General features: G+C 39.2%; 1 long non-coding RNA gene across 6 annotated transcripts in view; it reads left to right on the top strand.

Moving 5' to 3' along the window:
* LOC106971480 (uncharacterized) overlaps positions 1-17,057 on the top strand; it is a 41,329-nt gene extending 24,272 nt beyond the window's left edge. For 3 of the 6 annotated variants that reach the window (XR_008291213.1, XR_008291212.1, XR_008291208.1), the window contains 2 exons: positions 9,496-9,655; positions 14,253-15,549. This is a non-coding gene — a long non-coding RNA (uncharacterized LOC106971480). Of the gene's footprint in view, positions 1-9,495; positions 9,656-14,252; positions 15,550-16,449 lie in introns of those variants that run through there. The other 3 variants (XR_008291211.1, XR_008291210.1, XR_008291209.1) reach the window with 3 other exon arrangements.
* Positions 17,058-17,282: the final 225 nt, after the last annotated feature.

Below are 17,282 nucleotides of genomic sequence, written 5' to 3'. Positions count from 1 at the left end.
GAGTAGAAATGTGCTCTGTGCTAACTTCCACTTTCAGATATCCTGGGAGCACATCTACTCCAAGTAACCCCAATTGTATCCAGAACCCAACTATAGGAGTGTCTGGAGAGGAGCTTTCTTACTTCTGAAGGAGGTGCAGGTGAAGGTGTGAAGGAAGGCTTGCTAGAAGGGGCTGGAAATGATGATGAGTAGTATAACCACCCTCGCGTCCCATGTGGTGTGGAGCGGGACTGGGTCTGGAAACTGAAGAGCCACACATGACCCTGGACTCTGCCCTTGCCAATAGCTGTGTGGTTGCGGTGAAAACTTTTGGTTCCCTCACAGGTAAAACAAGGAGGTTGGGCTACACCCTTTCTAAGAACCCTGTCAGTTCTTGAAGCAAAAATGCACTTCTATAAAAAGCATGAGGAGAAACCATCTCCTCTCACCATCCTCCTGCCCTTACTTCCCAAATGTAGCATTGTTTTTGTCTTCGTGGTTCTTGTCTTTTCTTGGAAGCTGATAGTGGCAGCTGGAGCTCAGCTGTTCTCTGCTTAGAAGATTCCTCTAGAAGTCCTCCAACAGATCCCACCTTGGAACTTTACAATATGATGGAGTTGGGTGTAGGTAGAAGTAGGAATAGAGCAAGAAAAAGAAAGTTGGCAGGGCCGAAGTTCTCTGATCTCACACCTGAATTTCCAAGAGTCCCTAGATAGCCTCTGCCATCAGCCAATATTCTTTGAGTCACTTTCGTGAACAGAACTGAGCTGAAGACCTGTTTCAGGGCCCATAGGTTTGGCATCGGGCCTCCACACAGCCTAAGACAAATCTTTCTTTTTAAAAAACTCTCAGAGCACTGCTTCTGAGACTTCCATGTGTATGCAGAGCCTTGGAATCTTGTGAAAATGCAGGTCCTGAGCCAGTGTGTGTGAGGAGGGGCCTGAGATTACACATGTCTGACAAATTCAGGTTCCACGACCACTGCTTGGTAGACCGTGCTTTGAGTGGCAAGGTTTAGGTTTGCACGCACCACACTCCCACCAGCCTCACCCCACGTGGGCTGATTTAAATGCAAATATCTGGGATAGACTGTCATAAATTGAGGATTCTGTAAAGAACCCTGAAGATAAGGAGCTGAGGGATTTTTTTCCCCAGTAAATATTAAGTACCGATCCTGATGTAATAGGCACCACACAATGTGTTGCTCAGAGACACATAGACCAATAGGTCTGGTCTAACAGTTGCTCCCCTTCCCATATCATAACTTTTTCCTTGCCCACCCTTTCTTCTGAATCTAGCTCTCTGGGTTTGGGCCTCAGTTTCCTCATCTATAAAATGGGATAGAAATATCTACCTATAGAATTGGTCAGAAGAATAAGTAAGATACTACATGCCAAGAGCACTTGGTATATTACTAGGAGCTTTGAAATGTTACTTGTTTCCTCATCATTATGGGTGTCATTGCCTAATCCTGCTTCACCCTGGCACCTCTCTTCCCTCAGGTGTAAAGAAAGATACTACTCACAGTTGCTTGTCTCATCTTCATAGCATGGAAAATCTGCCATTCACTCTCAAAGGATAAGGGGGAATATTGATTGAATGGTATGAAACAGAGTTGTAAAAGCTTGAAAAAAATATCTTAAGTTTGTTTATTTATTTATTATGAGAGAGAGAGAGTGAGCAAGCAAGCAGGGGAGGGGCAGAGAAAGAGGGAGAGAGAGAATCCCAAGCAGACTCTGCACTGTCAGCACAGAGCCTGGTGTGGAGCTCAAACCCACAAACTGTGAGATCATGAGCTGAGCCAAAACCAAGAGTCTGATGCTTAACCAACTGAGTCACCCAGGAGCCCCCAAAAGCTTGAAAATTTTTATTCTAAAGTGTTACCCTGTGAATTTATAGAACTGCTTGGCCTAGTAAGTAAGGGTAAGAAAAACAGAAAAAAGTAAGTGACAAAAAAGAAGAAATTGAGCAAATGATCAAAATATAGGCATAAATTAAGAATGAGGATGTTCATGGCAGCTTTGTATCTAATGACAAAGAAATTAGAAACAACCTAAATGCCCAGCATTCCAGATACGGGTGGTAAAACACTGCATATCTGTACACAGAATATTGCATAGCCTTTAATGTTTACTTTAGATTTTTAGAGGCATGAAAAAGGCTTTTGACATGATGTTTGGAGTAAGAAGAAAATCAAGCTACAAATTTGTATATACCAAATGAAAACATACAGAGAAAAAAGGGAAGAAGGAAAGATGCTATAGTGTAAATTGTGGTTGCATCTGAGCGGCTGTGGTTTTGTTTGTCTCCTTGTACTTCTCATACTTCTGAAACCCTCAGTAAAGTAACCACAGTGTATTATGAGCACAAGTGCTGGAGCCAGATTGCGGCTGTACTGGTGTTTTACCCTCTTTGCCACCTACCAGCTGGGCTAGTCACTGCACACAGTTCTCTCCATGTCTCTATTTCCTCACCAGTAAACTGGGGATAGTAATAACATTTAACTGTTGGAATTCTGTCAAGATAAAATGAGTGAACATGTATGAAGTACTTAGAGCAGTAGCTTACACAAAATAAGTGCTTTGCAAGTATTAGCTCTTATTATGTTCATTGTTATTCATATCATCAAAAGAAAATCAGTAAAAACTGAAAGAAAGATCAAGAATTAGAGAAAGATCTATAAATATTAGCATGAGATCTGTTTTAAGTCGACATTTTATTTTGAACTAATTTTAGATTAATAGAAAAGTTGCAAAGAGTTCAGAAAGACCCCATATATCTCTCACCCAATTTCCTTGATTGCTAACATTTTACATTAGTATAGTATAGGCATCAAAACTGTGACATTATCATTGGTACATTACTATTAACTGAAACCCAGCTTTTGTTTGAAATTCACCTATTTTTCCATTTATGTACTTTTTCTGTTCTGGAAGGGTAAAATTTCTGAATTCTGACTAATGTGGTTAGGTTGGTTTTAATTGTGAAGCATACATAAAATCTTATAAAACAAAAATGCAGTGTTTAAAAGAAACAAGAAATAGAACACCACTAGTACCTTTGAACCTCACTTGGTATCCTTTTTCCATCACATTTTCCTTCCACCTTTCCACCCCAGAGATAATTATCACCCTGAATTTTGTGGCAATAATATCCTTGCTTTCCTTTATAATGTTACCATCCAGCTGTGAATATCCCAATAAAATATTTTTGCTTCTTTTTGAACTTTATATACGTGAAATCATATTGTATATACTCTTTCATTCAACATTATTTTGTGGTTGGGTTTTGTGTGTGTCTATGGCTCATTCAGTTTCATTGCTATGTGATACTCAACTAATGTGTTTTTTGTTATTTCCTTCTGCTCCCTACCCTTCCCTGATCAAACAGACCTTCTGCTTTCATGCCCTAAGGATGGCAATAAAACAACAGAAAATCAAATTAAAATGCTTTTCAAAAAATTATTACTTCAAAAGCCCAGATCTTCAAAGATTTAAAGCTTAAACAATAGATTTACTATAGGATTTCTCTGCCTCCACCATATAGACATTTTAGTCCAGGTAATTCTTTGTTGTGGGAGTTGTCCTGTGCATTGTAAAATGTTTAGCAACATCCCTGGTTTCTATCTACTAGATGTTTGTAGTACCTACTTCATCCCCAGTTGTGACAACAAAAAAATATCCAGACATTGCCAACATCCCTGAGACACAACTGAGAACCACCAGTTTCGAAGACTAAGGAAAGAGCCCATGTAAACTGCTTGAATCACATGAAAATTCTCTAGATGGGAAATTAAGAGAGTGAGAAAGGAATACAGGAGCATGGAATGAGATGCCTGTGAGATGGGCTCCATAGTCAGTCCCACCCCATGACCAGATCCTGGGATACAGGGTCAAATGACCAAAGCTCCATGTTTATTGGGGACTCCAAAGGAATTCATATTCACCATGTCCAGGAAGAGCCCAGGGTACATGTTCTCCTGTTGCCCATCAGGGTGAGAGAGCAATGTTATGTTTAAGCAGACAGATCTAAGACAGTCTCAACAGAGTTTCCTGCAACCAGAGAAACTTGGGAGCTACTGAATGTTTTGTGAGTACCCAAGGGCTATAACAAGGTAGCACAGAGAGCTAGAAATCTGAGAAGGCCAACAGCTTGGGCCAGGAAGGACAAAGCAGTGCTCTCCACGCATCAAGGGCTGAACACTCAATAGAAACAGGAATGAAGGTGGCACCAAGGACCAGCCACTGCTCTCCTCTATTGATAACTTAATTCCGTATAAGCTTCCTAAGAAATTAGGCACAAGTCCAGAAAATGCACAGCAGATCCAAATTGATAATTATGATTCCATGGCTTGGCAAAATAGAAGCTTAAGAGGAAATTATTGTTTAAAAATAAAGTAAATCCAGGCTAATTAGGCAAGAAAAAGAAATAAAAGACATCTATATTGGTAAAGAAGAAGTAAAACCATCTGTATTCACAGATCACATGATTTTATATATAGAAAATCCTAAGGAACACACACACACACAACACACACACACACGACCTATTAGGACTAATAAACAAGTATATCAAGTTTGGAGGATATAGGTTCAATATACAAAAATCAATTGTATTTCTAAACACTAGTAGTGAACAATCCAAAAAACAAGGTAAGAAAATTTATAATTTAACAATTAACAAAATTCACAATTCAATTTACAGCAGCATCAAAAAGAGTAATTATTTAGGAATAAACTTAACAAAAGAAGTGTTGTAAGACTTGTATACTGAAAACTACTGTTAAAGAAACTAAAGACCTAAATAAATAGAAAGGCATTCTATGTTCATAGATCAGAAGACTTCATATTGTTAAAGTGGCTATTTTTTTCAAATTGTTATACAGATTCAACACAAACTATCAAAACCTCAGCTTCCCTTTTTGCATAAATTGAAAAGTTGATACTAAAATTTATGTAGAAATGCAAGAGATCCAAAATTACCTAAATAAGCCTGAAAAAGAACGAAGTAGAGGAACTCACACTTCTACTATGAAGCTACAATTATCAAGACAATAGTATTGGCATAAGGATAGACATATTGTATAAATCAATATAATAGAATTGAAAGTCCAGAAATAAGCCATTCATTTATGGCCAACTGCTTTCCAACAAACGACAATATAATTCAATGAGGAAAGGACAATCTTTTCAACAAATGATGCTCAGACACCCAGATATCCATGAGCAAAAGAATGCAGTTGGACTCCTACCTCACACCACATATGAAAACTAATTCAAAATAGATCAAAGACCTACATGTAAGAGCTAAAACCATAAAACTCTTAGAAAATGTAAGTGTAAATCTTTGATTTTAAATTAGGCGTTAGATATTACCCCAAAACACAAGCAATTTTTTTAAAAAATTATAAATTCAACTTCATCAAAATTTTAGTACTTTTTTTCTATAAAAGACATAATTTAAAAAGTAAAAAGAATGCATAGGATGGGAGAAAATAATTGTAAATCATATATTTGATAAGGGACTTGTATTAAAAGTATACAAAGAACTCTTACAACTCAACAGTAAAAGAGCAAATAACCCTCCCACTAAATAGACAAAGGGTTTGAAAGACCTTTCACCAAAGAAGACATACAAATGGCCAATAAGCACAAGAAAAGATGTTCAACATCATTAGTCACTAGGGAAATGGCAACTTAAAACCACAATGAGATAACACTTTACACAAATCAGGATAATTATAATAATAAAATAGTAAGTGTTACCAAGGTTGTGGAAAAACTGGAGCCCTCATACACTACTGGGAAGTATGTAAAATGGTGCAGCCACTTTGGAAAACAGTATGACAGTTACTCAAAAAGTTAAACAGGGTTACCATATGACCCAATAATTCCTCTCCTAGGTATATACCCAAAAGAGATGAAAACATATAGCCACTTAAAAACTTTTACACAAATGTTCATTGCAGCATTATTTTATTTATTTATTCTTAATAAAGAGTCTTTTTTTTAATGATTCATTTATTTTGAGAGAACAAGAGAGAGAGAGAGAGAGTTGGGAGAGGGGCAGAGAGAGGAGAGAAAAAGAATCCCAAACTGACAGCACAGAGCCAAACACGGGGCTCAATCCCACGAACTGTGAGGTCATGACCTGAGCTGAAACCAAGAGTCTGACACCCAAGAGCCACCCAGGCATCCCACACCATTATTTTAAATAGCCAAAGACTCCACTGATTGATGGATGGATAAACAAATGTAATGTATCTATGTAATGGAATATTATTCAGCAATAAAAAGGAATGAAGTACTTATTTATGCAACAATATGGAGAACACTTGAAAACACTGTGCTAAGTGAAAGGAGCCGGTCACAAAAGGTCACATATTATATGATTCCATTTAAATGAAATGCCCAGAATAGGCAAATCCATAGAGACAGAAAGTGATTAATAGTTGCCAGGTGCTCGATGAAATGGAGTGACCCTTAAGGAGTATGCGATTTCTCTTTGGGGGGAGGAAAATGTTCAGGAATTAAATAGTGGTAATGGTTGTACAACTTTGTAAATATGTAAAAACCTCTGAATTATACACTTTAAGAGAGTGAATTCTATTGTATATAAATCATATTTCAATTATTCTTCCAAAAAATGTTTCTCAGATTAAGCATTAATAGTAAATAAACCACAAAAGCAAAAAATTAATTGACTAATTAAATATGTCCTATTTCTTGCAGACCTGAGTTTGTAGCCTGAATATTATACTGGCCACAACTATCTGAGACATCTGCTATTTTAATTTTTTGTCTTTTTTTCTTAGAGAGTGAGCATGAATTGGGGAGAGGGGCAGAGGGACAGGGAGAGAGAAAGGGAGAGAGAAAGAGAGAGAGAATCTTAAGCAGACTCCATGCTCAATGTGGAACCCAGTGCAGGGCTTGATCCCACGACCCTGGGGATCATGACCTGAGCCGAAATCAGGAGTCAGACACTTGACCAACTGCACCACCCAGGTGCCCCTCCCCTATTTTAATTTTGAAATTTGCTCTCTCAGTGGTCTTAGCTGCCCTGTGCATCCTCAGGGTTCGTGTGTCCGCCGCAGTCTCCCCACACATCTTCATCTCTGGGGCCCCCTGAGACTGTGCCAAAAGCACCTTGGAGATGCCACATGATGAGCTTTGTGGATTGTGGTATTTTATATAAATATAAACTCTCTATTTGTGACCCTCTTTGTGACAAAAGAGCACCCTACCCTTACTCATCTCTTTGCCAAGATTCCAAAACCTGTATTTCCATCCCTGACCTTGGAGTCTTCAACTGCCCACAGGGGCATTCACTATTAGCTATTCTACCATCACTTCCTCTATCCAGGTAGATACTTCATATTTCATAAAACCAAGTGGTGAGGAAAGCCTCTCTTCTCTCTTTCTGTCACTATTAACAGCCTGTATTTCCACTTTGATGGAAGTTTAGCGTGTACTCTCATACAACCTCCTTGCACTCACAACAAGACCTTTGTGAGGTTGCTCTTACTGCTCTTTCCATTTTACACACGAGGAAACTGAGACTTCAAAGAGGTGAAGGATGTGGCAAATCCAGGACAACCAACCCAGGTCTCAAATGTCCACACCTATGAGGAAACATTCTGTCCTCCATTTCTTCTAGCCCTCCACAGCCATTCAGCAAGGTGTAGCCTGTGTGAGCCAAGGACTGACTGAGTGGACAGAAAAGTTTAGCACTGATTCATCCTTCATAACATTTCACCAGGTGGCCCTCTCCATCCCTACTTCCACTGCTAGATGGTTCTCAGGCTCCATCATTGTCTGGAGGGCCTGTTAAAACACAGATTGCTGGGCCCCATCCCCAGAGTTTCTGATTCAGTAGGTCTGGAGTACAGCCTGAGAGTTGGCATTTCTAACCCCATGGCTGGCGCTGAATTTCCCTGCTCTGGTCCATCCTGCACACCACCATCCTATTGACTTGCCATCTTGTCTTTCTTCCCAACTAGACTGTGAGTCTGAGGAATGAGGCTCATTCCTCTTTGTCTCTTTTCTGCCTCACCCATTACCCTGCACAGGCCTAGCATGTAAGGCTCCTCCTAGTCTCACCTGAGCCCTCATCCTGAATTCAAAATCCTGCCTGTGGATAATTCCTTGACCCTGGAAAGTCACTCAGCCTTTTCAAAGACAGTGTCTACCTCTGTAAAAATGAGATGATAAGAATGCCTATATGTGGGGTTATTGAGAGATTTAATGAGAATAATGTTGAAGGGCTTAGCACAACCAAATGGACTGTAGGTGCTCAATAAACACTATTATTATTTCCCATTCTGCCCCTTGACCATGGCATGCACATTACCGCTCTATGCCTTTACGCATAACTCTCTTCTAGCCTAGAATATTAGCTCTCTTCAGCCCCTTTTCTCCACCTAGGCTCTTTCCATCCTTTCAAATTCTGCCTCCACCCTATGCCTCCATTGATTTGTCCAACATGTGGGGTTCTCTCTTGTAAATTTGGAGCCCTTAGCTATCTTTATCCCTCACTAGTCCAGACTCTCAGACTGCCTTATACCATCCTTTTCACAATTGTACTGGTTAATTGTCACATATTTGCAACTAAATTGTAGGAAGCTCATGTTAATATCCATAGCCCCAACCCCAAATCTCAAGGAGTATTTGTGGAATGAAAAGTTCTGTTCTTAATGGACTTGACAGAGAATTAAGGCATCCAGTTGTATGCCATGTAAAGAAGTAACAAGCAACATGAGAATACCAATTTTTAAATGTTTTGGCTTCAAGGTTTAATTCAGCTGTTAGCACTGGATCTGTTTTCATTGTGGCTTGGAATATTTTGTTTCTTAAACGTGAGTTTCTTGGCTGAAATGCAGTGTGTTGCCGCTCTGTAGTGAAACTTGCAACCATTCAATATAAGTGAATGTTGAGGGGAAAAGTCAAGAGACTGCTCTGGGAACTTTGATGCTCTTATCTCCCAAATTTAAAAGAACAACCCTGCCCCAGTGAGACAACAGATGGAGATGTGAACTTTTGCTCTAGGTCTACATGATATTTTTTTTAAAGGTAGAAACAAGGTGGAGTAAATATTTCCAGCATTCTCTGAATTCCTGAAGCAATGTTGAAATAGACATTTTCCTGAGGAGCTGTTAGAAGCTATTGTGTTTGACTACTACAGAGTTGAGTCTTTTCCATCCAAAGTTATTTAATTATTGCTTATTATTATTCTGCAGAAATATTTTTGGATCCCATCCTATCCCACCACTTTCATGAATATAGTCATAACAGCTGCACATCACTGTTGGACCAGGATCCAAGTCTGTCACCACATCCAAGTGTCTGCCCTGTTTCCTTGTGACCTACTGATCACAGGTTCCTCATCATTTCATAGATGATTAGGAGCTCTCTGGTCAATGGCTGAGCACTTAGGAGTTCCCATCATCTCTTCCCTTAGCAACCATTTATTTGAATACTAAGGTTTTTAATTCATTATCCTGTTTCATCCTCAAAACAGCTCATGAGAATGTTGTATAATTGTGTTCATCTGACCAAAGAACAGAAATGAGACTCAGAAACCACCAAAGAGCTAGACGGCACAACCCGGAAGTAATGGGCATTTGGACGTCTAGGGATGACCACTGAGATGCAAGAGACAAGATGGAGTTGGGAAGTGGGTACGTTCTACCTCTGCCATGGAGTTGTAACCCTTCCAGAAAATCCCCCTTGGAGAGTGGATGTGCCTGCCTGCTGTACAGTCTGCTGGTTCTCTTCGTGGGTCATTGTGGTGCCATCACGTCTTTTCTTTCCTTATAGCTCCCTTTTCTCTACCCCTGCTGCCCTAGGTCTGCACCTCCCAAATGACATATCAGCACTTTCATCCTTGTCTCAGGCTTCACTTTCTTGAGGACCCGGGTTAAGACAATTATGTTCTACTCCCAATTTAAAAAGTTAGGTTATTGTTTTAAAATGGTTCAGTTAGGGCCGCCTGGGTGGCTCAGTCGGTTAAGCGTCCGACTTCAGCTCAGGTCAAGATCTTGCGGTCCCTGAGTTTGAGCCCCGCGTCGGGCTCTGGGCTGATGGCTCAGAGCCTGGAGCCTGCTTCCGATTCTGTGTCTCCCTCTCTCTCTGCCCCTGCCCCGTTCATGCTCTGTCTCTCTCTGTCTCAAAAATAAATAAACGTTAAAAAAAATTTTTTAAAAAGTCCCATTTGGGGGAGACTTAAAAAAATAAATAAAAAAAATAAAAAATAAAAATAATAAAATGGTTCAGTGAGGCCTGGATCAAAATGGAACACAGTAACATAAACTACAGTTCAGAAAAGCATCTCAAATAGAAGCAGTGGGTAGGACTCCCTTATGAATATGGAATATGAATCTGTGTAGATCAGACAAGTGATTACTTCACATAAAAGTAAAAGTCAAGTTGAACACGTATTGTCTTCTTTGAGGCTTTGTCAAACTTTTGCTTTATTTTCACATAAAACATTCTGGGCTCTCTAGTAGAACAACTGAGTTTTTCTAGAATGAGTATAAGACAATGCTTTCCAGTATGCAATTTTGTTGCTAAGGCCTAAGAAGAGACAAAAACCATAGAGACATCATTTGAACTCCCACTCCTTTTTAGTAAAAACAAGTAGTTTACTTCTCTGCCAAGATTATTATGAAACCAGCCCCAAATTTACAAATGTTATGCCAGGAGAAAAAGCAGAAAAATTTATTCATAAATTTCCTATATAAAACATCTCTATGGACATCACATAAAATTCAATGGCATAAAATGTGGAAAAGCCATTACTATCGTATGTGTATGAGCAGATATTTTACTTTATAGCTGGATAAAAATGCTCATGTCCAAAGTATGAGTCAACTTTTGGCCTACATACAAGCCAAGTTAGACTGGACTACATGGAGCAACAAATAAACCCTGAAACCACGCCTTTATAAAGTCTGATGCAGCTGGGTGATCCCCTCTTGTATTGTAGCTGGGCCATGTAGAATGAGGGTCTTCCAAGATCATTGCAGCATGGAAAGAATTGGCAAAGGCACACCAGCTCTTAAATACACTGGCCTGGAAATGACACCATGGGAAATGCTGGGAGGAAACAATGTGGGGACATCATAACACTGTCCTTGCCATAGTATTTGTATGAGGGAGAAAAATTAATGACTTTATCACTGCTGATTACCAATAAGAATCCATGCTATGGGGAAATGATGTGTGTGCGTGTGTGTGTGTGTGTGTGTGTGTGTGATTAAATAACCTGAGCAATGTCATGTGACCTGGAAGAGCAGTCATGTGATCAGTACTGATGGGGTGTGAGTCTTATGTCCACAAGAGGGGTCATTACTAGGTAAAGAGAAGAGAAATGGATAAATTCCTAGAAACACATTACCTCCCAAAACTGAAGCAGAAAGAGATAGAACATTTTGATAGACTGATTACCAGCAATGAAATTAGATCAGAAATGAAAAAACTCCCAACAAACAAAAGTCCAGGACCAGATGGCTTCACAGGTGCATTTTACCAAACATTTGAAGAAGAATTAATACCTCTTCTTCTCAAACTATTCCAAAAACATAGAAAAGAAAAGTTCCAAATTCATTTTATGAGGCCAGTGTGACCCTGACAACAAAACCAGATAAAGACACTACAAAAAAAAAAAAAAAAAAAAACTGTAGGCCAATATCTCTAATGAACATAGAAGCAAAAATGCTCAACAAAATATTAGCAAACAATACATTCCAACAATACATTAGAAAAATCATACACCACAATCAAGTGGGATTTATTCCCAGGATGCAAGGGTGATTCAATATTTGCAAAACAACCAATGTAATCCGTCACATCAATAAGAGAAAGGATAAAAACCATATGATCATTTCAGTAGATGCAGAAAAAGTTTTTGACCAATGTGAGACCTGAAGGCATAAAAATCCTTGAAGAGAGCACAAGCAGTAATTTCTCTGACATCAGCCATAACAACATTTTTCTAAATATGTCTCCTGAGGCAAAGGAAATAAAAGCAAAAATAAACTATTGGGACTGATCAAAATAAAAAGCTTCCACACAGCAAAGGAAACAATCAACAAAACTAAAAGGCAACTTATGGAATCAGAGAAGATATTTGCAAATGACGTCTGATAAAGGATTTCTATGCAAAATATATAAAGAACTTATATAACTCAAAAACCCCAAATAATCAAATTTAAAAATAGGCAGAAGGCATGGACATTTTTCCAAAGAAGACATACAAATGACCAACAGACACATGAAAAGATGTTCAATATCAGTCTTCTTCAGGGAAATGCAAATCAAAACGACAATGAGATATCACCTCACACTTGTCAGAATGGCTAAAGTAAAATTTAAAAATCCACGAAACAGCAAGTGTTGGCATGGATATTGAGAAAAAGGAACCTTCATGCACTGCTGGTGGGGATGCAAACTGGTGCAGCCACTGTGGAATACAGTATGGAAGTTCCTCAAAAAATTAAAAATAGAACTACTCTACAATCCAGGAATTGCACTAGTGGGTATTTACCCCCAAAATACAAAAACACCCATTCAAAGGGATACATATATCTGTACATTTATTGCAGCATTATTCACAATACCCAAGATACAGAAGCAGCCCAAGTGTTCATCAATAGATGAATGGACAAAGAAGATATGGTATATATACATACACACACACACACACACACACACACACACACACACAATGGGAATATTATGCAGCCATAAAAAAGAATGAAATCTTGCCGTTTACAATGACATGGATGGAGCTAAAGAGTATAATCCTAAACAAAATAAGTCAGAGAAAGACAAATACCATATAATCTCACTCATGTGTGGAATTTAAAAACTGACACAAATGAGCAAAGGATAAAAAGGGAGACACAGACTAAGAGACAGTCTCTTAACTATAGAGAACAAACTGGTTATTAGAGGGGAAATGGGTGGGGGGTCTAAAGAGTATCATGATGAAAAAAATAAAGAAAACAAAACAAAGAAAAGAGGCTACATATGAATGTCAATCCACACTCAGCATTACCCCCAGAGAACAGCCAGTAGTCGATAGCATATTCCTGATCTTGAATCAGTATTTAAGAAAACAGAGAAAATTCCACCTGTAATCCAAATGCATGCACCTTTTTTTCAGTACATATGTTTCAATTATAGATGCAATTTCCACTGTGGCAAGAAACAAGCAGCAAATACGAGACATTGCTTTTCCAAAATGAATTATGACAGCTGTCAAAGTAAAGAAGGCTCACATGAGGTTTTGAAATGAAGGATGATAATTTCAGCAAAGATCATTTCTGTGATTTCAGGAAGATTATTCAAGGGACATCTGGCAGCAAACTTTTCAGTATCTTGAAAGACCTGAATCAAGCACTTCAGGCCCAAACTAGAAAAATTCTTAGCATTGAGAATAGGCTCTCCAGACTTCATTAAGACAACCAAGCCGAATTGCAAACAACTTAGTCCCTGAGAGCTGGACTGTTCTCAACTCTAGGTGATTTCCTTCGCTTATCGGTGGAGTAGATTGATGGCATATTGTTGGGCATACTTAAAAACTCAAGCCCAAATGTTGTGACAGAACATGAAGAAATTATTTCTAGGAATATATGCAACCCAAGAATGGATTAGGTACCCAAGCATTCAGGACTACCTTCCAGGCTGAAACATTCCATCTTTCAGCTTCCTGTCAATATCACAATTGCAGGGTGCTATGAGGTGTCCTAAGGAGAAATCTCCCCATAAAGAAACTCTGACAAAGTCACCACACATTTGCCATTCTCAATGACCTATGCCCTTGAGGTAGGATGCTCTAGAAATACGGAATAAGAAAATAACAAATGGGAGGGGGGGTGCTCATCTATGCACAAATCCGTTTTCCTCCTAGCCAGATACATATTTTTGGTGAAATAGTATAAAAATATTATCCTTGTCACTAATATGAAATATATTATCTAAAATGTTAACTGCTTTTATTTAAAATCATGATGAATCTTTTAAGTTTTCCTGAAATTGCCTGAGTATGCATTGCATATCATTAAATGGCTCATAAATGAAAAGATGTTCCAGGAATATTCTTAGCTGCTCCTGTGAATAGCCTTTGAGGAGTCAGTAGAAGTGTAGGGCTTATCTTCTGGCTTCTGTTAACTTCTAGGCCCCAGGGGAGGCTGGGCCAAGAGGAAGTCATAGTCCCTGACTCCCTGGTGGTCTTTTTACCTGCTTCTGTTCCCTTTGTCTCCTGGTCCACAGGTCTGAGCAGGGATGTCCAAACACTTAAGATCCAGATGGTGAAATTCCATCCAGATATGAGGAGACAGTCACTAAAGGCCTGGAGACAAATAGCAGCTACTGGCCAATGGAAAAGTTCTCTACTCCATGACCTTGAGCACTGGGAAAGCAGGAAGGTTTTGCTGATGTTGCAGGCTGTCTATTATCATGGTGTTTCTCAATTTTTTTTTTTTGCCTACATTTTTTGGTAAGAAATATATATGTATGTAATATATAACTATATATATAATGGAAACAGAAATTTCCTAAATCAATATTTTCCCCTCCCCTTTGAAATATGCTTATTTTCTCTCATTTTCTATTCTGCTCTATTCTATTTCATTTCTAAAATGTCGCTCAGATGGAAAACAAATCTGTGGTTTCCAACAGTATGTCTGGCAGGAAGAGACAGTGACTATAAAAAGGTAATTTTGCCTTTCGTGGTGAGGGAGAGTTTTGTACCTTGATTATGGTGGCAGTGATCATACACATATATATATATGACAGAATTGCACACACACATAAAGGTGTGCTCGTAATAATGGGAAATCTGAGTAAGGCCACTAGTCTGTAGTAGGTAAATGTACTGGGCCAGTGTCAGTTTCCTGGTTTTGATAAGGTGCTATAGTCAGCTAAGATGTCTATTGGGTGAAGCTGGGCGATGGGTAGACGGGACCCCTCTGAACTACTTTTGCAACTTCTTGCGCATGTCTATTTCAAAACAAAAATGTTTTGAATATTACTAAAGACCCATTAAATTACTCAAGGTCACAATCCGTAGTTTAAAAATGAAACCCTGGTTCACCAAGAGTGGATGTTGGATCAGCAGTAACTGTGCCTACATAAACTGATTTGTCTGAAGAGATACATCGGCCTGTGCAGACCTGTATTTGAACTGGCTGGGACTCCACAACCTTAAGTCTCACTAGCCCCCACCTCAACCCCTGCCAGTGGACTGGGAAGCTAGGGGTTGCACAGAGTAGACAGACTTTTATTTCATTTTCTTTGTGTGTCATCCTCTAAATGTCCCTACCCTATCCCTCCCCCATTTTTTTTTTAGACACTTGATCCTGGGGCACCTGGGTGGCTCAGTCGGTTAAGAGTCAGACTTTGGCTCAGGTCATGATCTGACAGTTCCTGGAACCCTGCAATAGGCTCTGTGCTGACAGCTCAGAGCCTGGAAACTTCTTCGGCTTCTGTGTCTCCCTCTCTCTCTGCCCCTGCCTCGCTCATACTCTTTCTTCCTCTCGCTCAGAAATAAAAAATAAAAAAGTTAAAAGACACTGATCCTCATTCCACCGCTCAGACATTAGAGCACTGTTTCTCAAAGCGCCGTCGTTGGCGCCTTGCCTCACTTAAGGCTATGAATGCAGATTCCTGCTACTCACTGAAACTCACTTAATTAGATTCTTTGGAGGCGGTGTTCAGAAATATACACTTTTAAACAAGCTTGCCAGAGGTTTTTATGTGCACCACGTTGGCTTGAGAAGCTTGTTGAAACCCGATCCGTGAATATGCAGGACGTCAATTACAACACTGGAAGTGAATTTGAGTTAAAAAGTTCCTCTGTTGTGAAGATAGGATTTCTGAGGTTAGCTTTCGTTCCAACTTATATGATCTTTGAGCAATAAAGTTTCCAATGTTGACATAAGCCATGTTTCCTGCCTTTGATGACAAAAACATTACTTTGGTGACTCAGTTTCTCCAAATGTGAGGACAAAAATTCCAGTAATCTCCCTAATTCACAGCACTTCCGTAGATAATGACCGTTTGTTCTCAGATGGAAGTAATTTCATTAGCATAAGTGGATGCATATTTTATAAACACAGACGCATGTGTTTCATATTCTTCTCATATTTATTTACACATTCTGTAAACACATGTATACACAGAGCCACATGGACATTTTTAGAGGAGCACATGGAACATTTTGCACATGTAAATACCACAGTTGATGCCTCTGGGGCTTTTTTTCTCAGGTGGCAAATCGGTTACCACTCAGAGGCTCTCAGTTACTACTTTTCCCAAATAAAAATACACCCAGGTCAGCCTCTGGACTCTTCTCAATCTCCCTCCTCCTCTCGGAATGTCCTGGCCTCTAGAGCGTCTAATTTATTGGGGAACTGATGCATCCTAAAATGGTAATGATTTCTAGTAAGTCAATATCATGGCTTTCCAGATAACATCTCTAAATGTACCCAGCCTTAAAGAAGAGAAGTTAGATTGACGAGGTGCCTACTTTCTGCCAAGAAGATTTTATAGCTCCCCCCCTATGAACACCAAAGGTCTTGGACATACTTGGAGTCAAGTTAAAGTGAACCTTGTCCTGGAAATTCAGGCCCACACAGAGCTCAGTGGTGGAACGTGTGGAATGGCAAAGGTGGCAAAGGTACTCTTAGATGTTAAGATATTTTCTTTCGGGGCACCTGCCTGGCTCAGTTGGAAGAGCATGCAACTCTTGATCTCTGGGTTGTAATTTCCAGCCCCTCGTTGGGTGTAGAGATTACTTAAAATGAATACATTTTTAAAATAACAAAATAAAATGAATAAATAAATTTTGGAGCGCCTGGGTGGCTCAGTGGGTTAAGTGTCCGACTTCGGCTCAGGTCATGATCTCACCGTCCATGAGTTCGAGCCCCACATCAGGCTCTGTGCCAACAGCTCAGAGCCTGGAGCCTGCTTCGGATTCTGTGTCTCACTATCTCTCTGCCCCTCCCCCTGGTTGCACTCTGTCTCTCTGTCTCTCTGTCTCTCTCAAAAATAAAATAAAAACATAAAAAATAAATAAAAAATAAAATTTGAAAATAATAAAATAAATGAATAAATAAATTAAAACTTAAAAAAAATAGTTTCTCTCTACTGAGCCTCTTACACGAGGCTGAAATAGACCCAAATGTTATCTCTTGCATCAGAAGCACTCAGTTAACTACAATCCAGTGTCTCTTGAACTAAATTTTATTTTTTTCCAGATACTAAATACAATGTGAGAGGGAAAAGAATGTTAGGTAGAAA

Source organism: Acinonyx jubatus, chromosome D4, assembly GCF_027475565.1.
Source record: "Acinonyx jubatus isolate Ajub_Pintada_27869175 chromosome D4, VMU_Ajub_asm_v1.0, whole genome shotgun sequence".
In the NCBI taxonomy this organism is placed as follows: Eukaryota; Metazoa; Chordata; class Mammalia; order Carnivora; family Felidae; genus Acinonyx; species Acinonyx jubatus.
The sequence above is the reverse complement of the archived record's forward strand: the minus strand, read 5'-3'. Positions and strand labels throughout refer to the sequence as shown.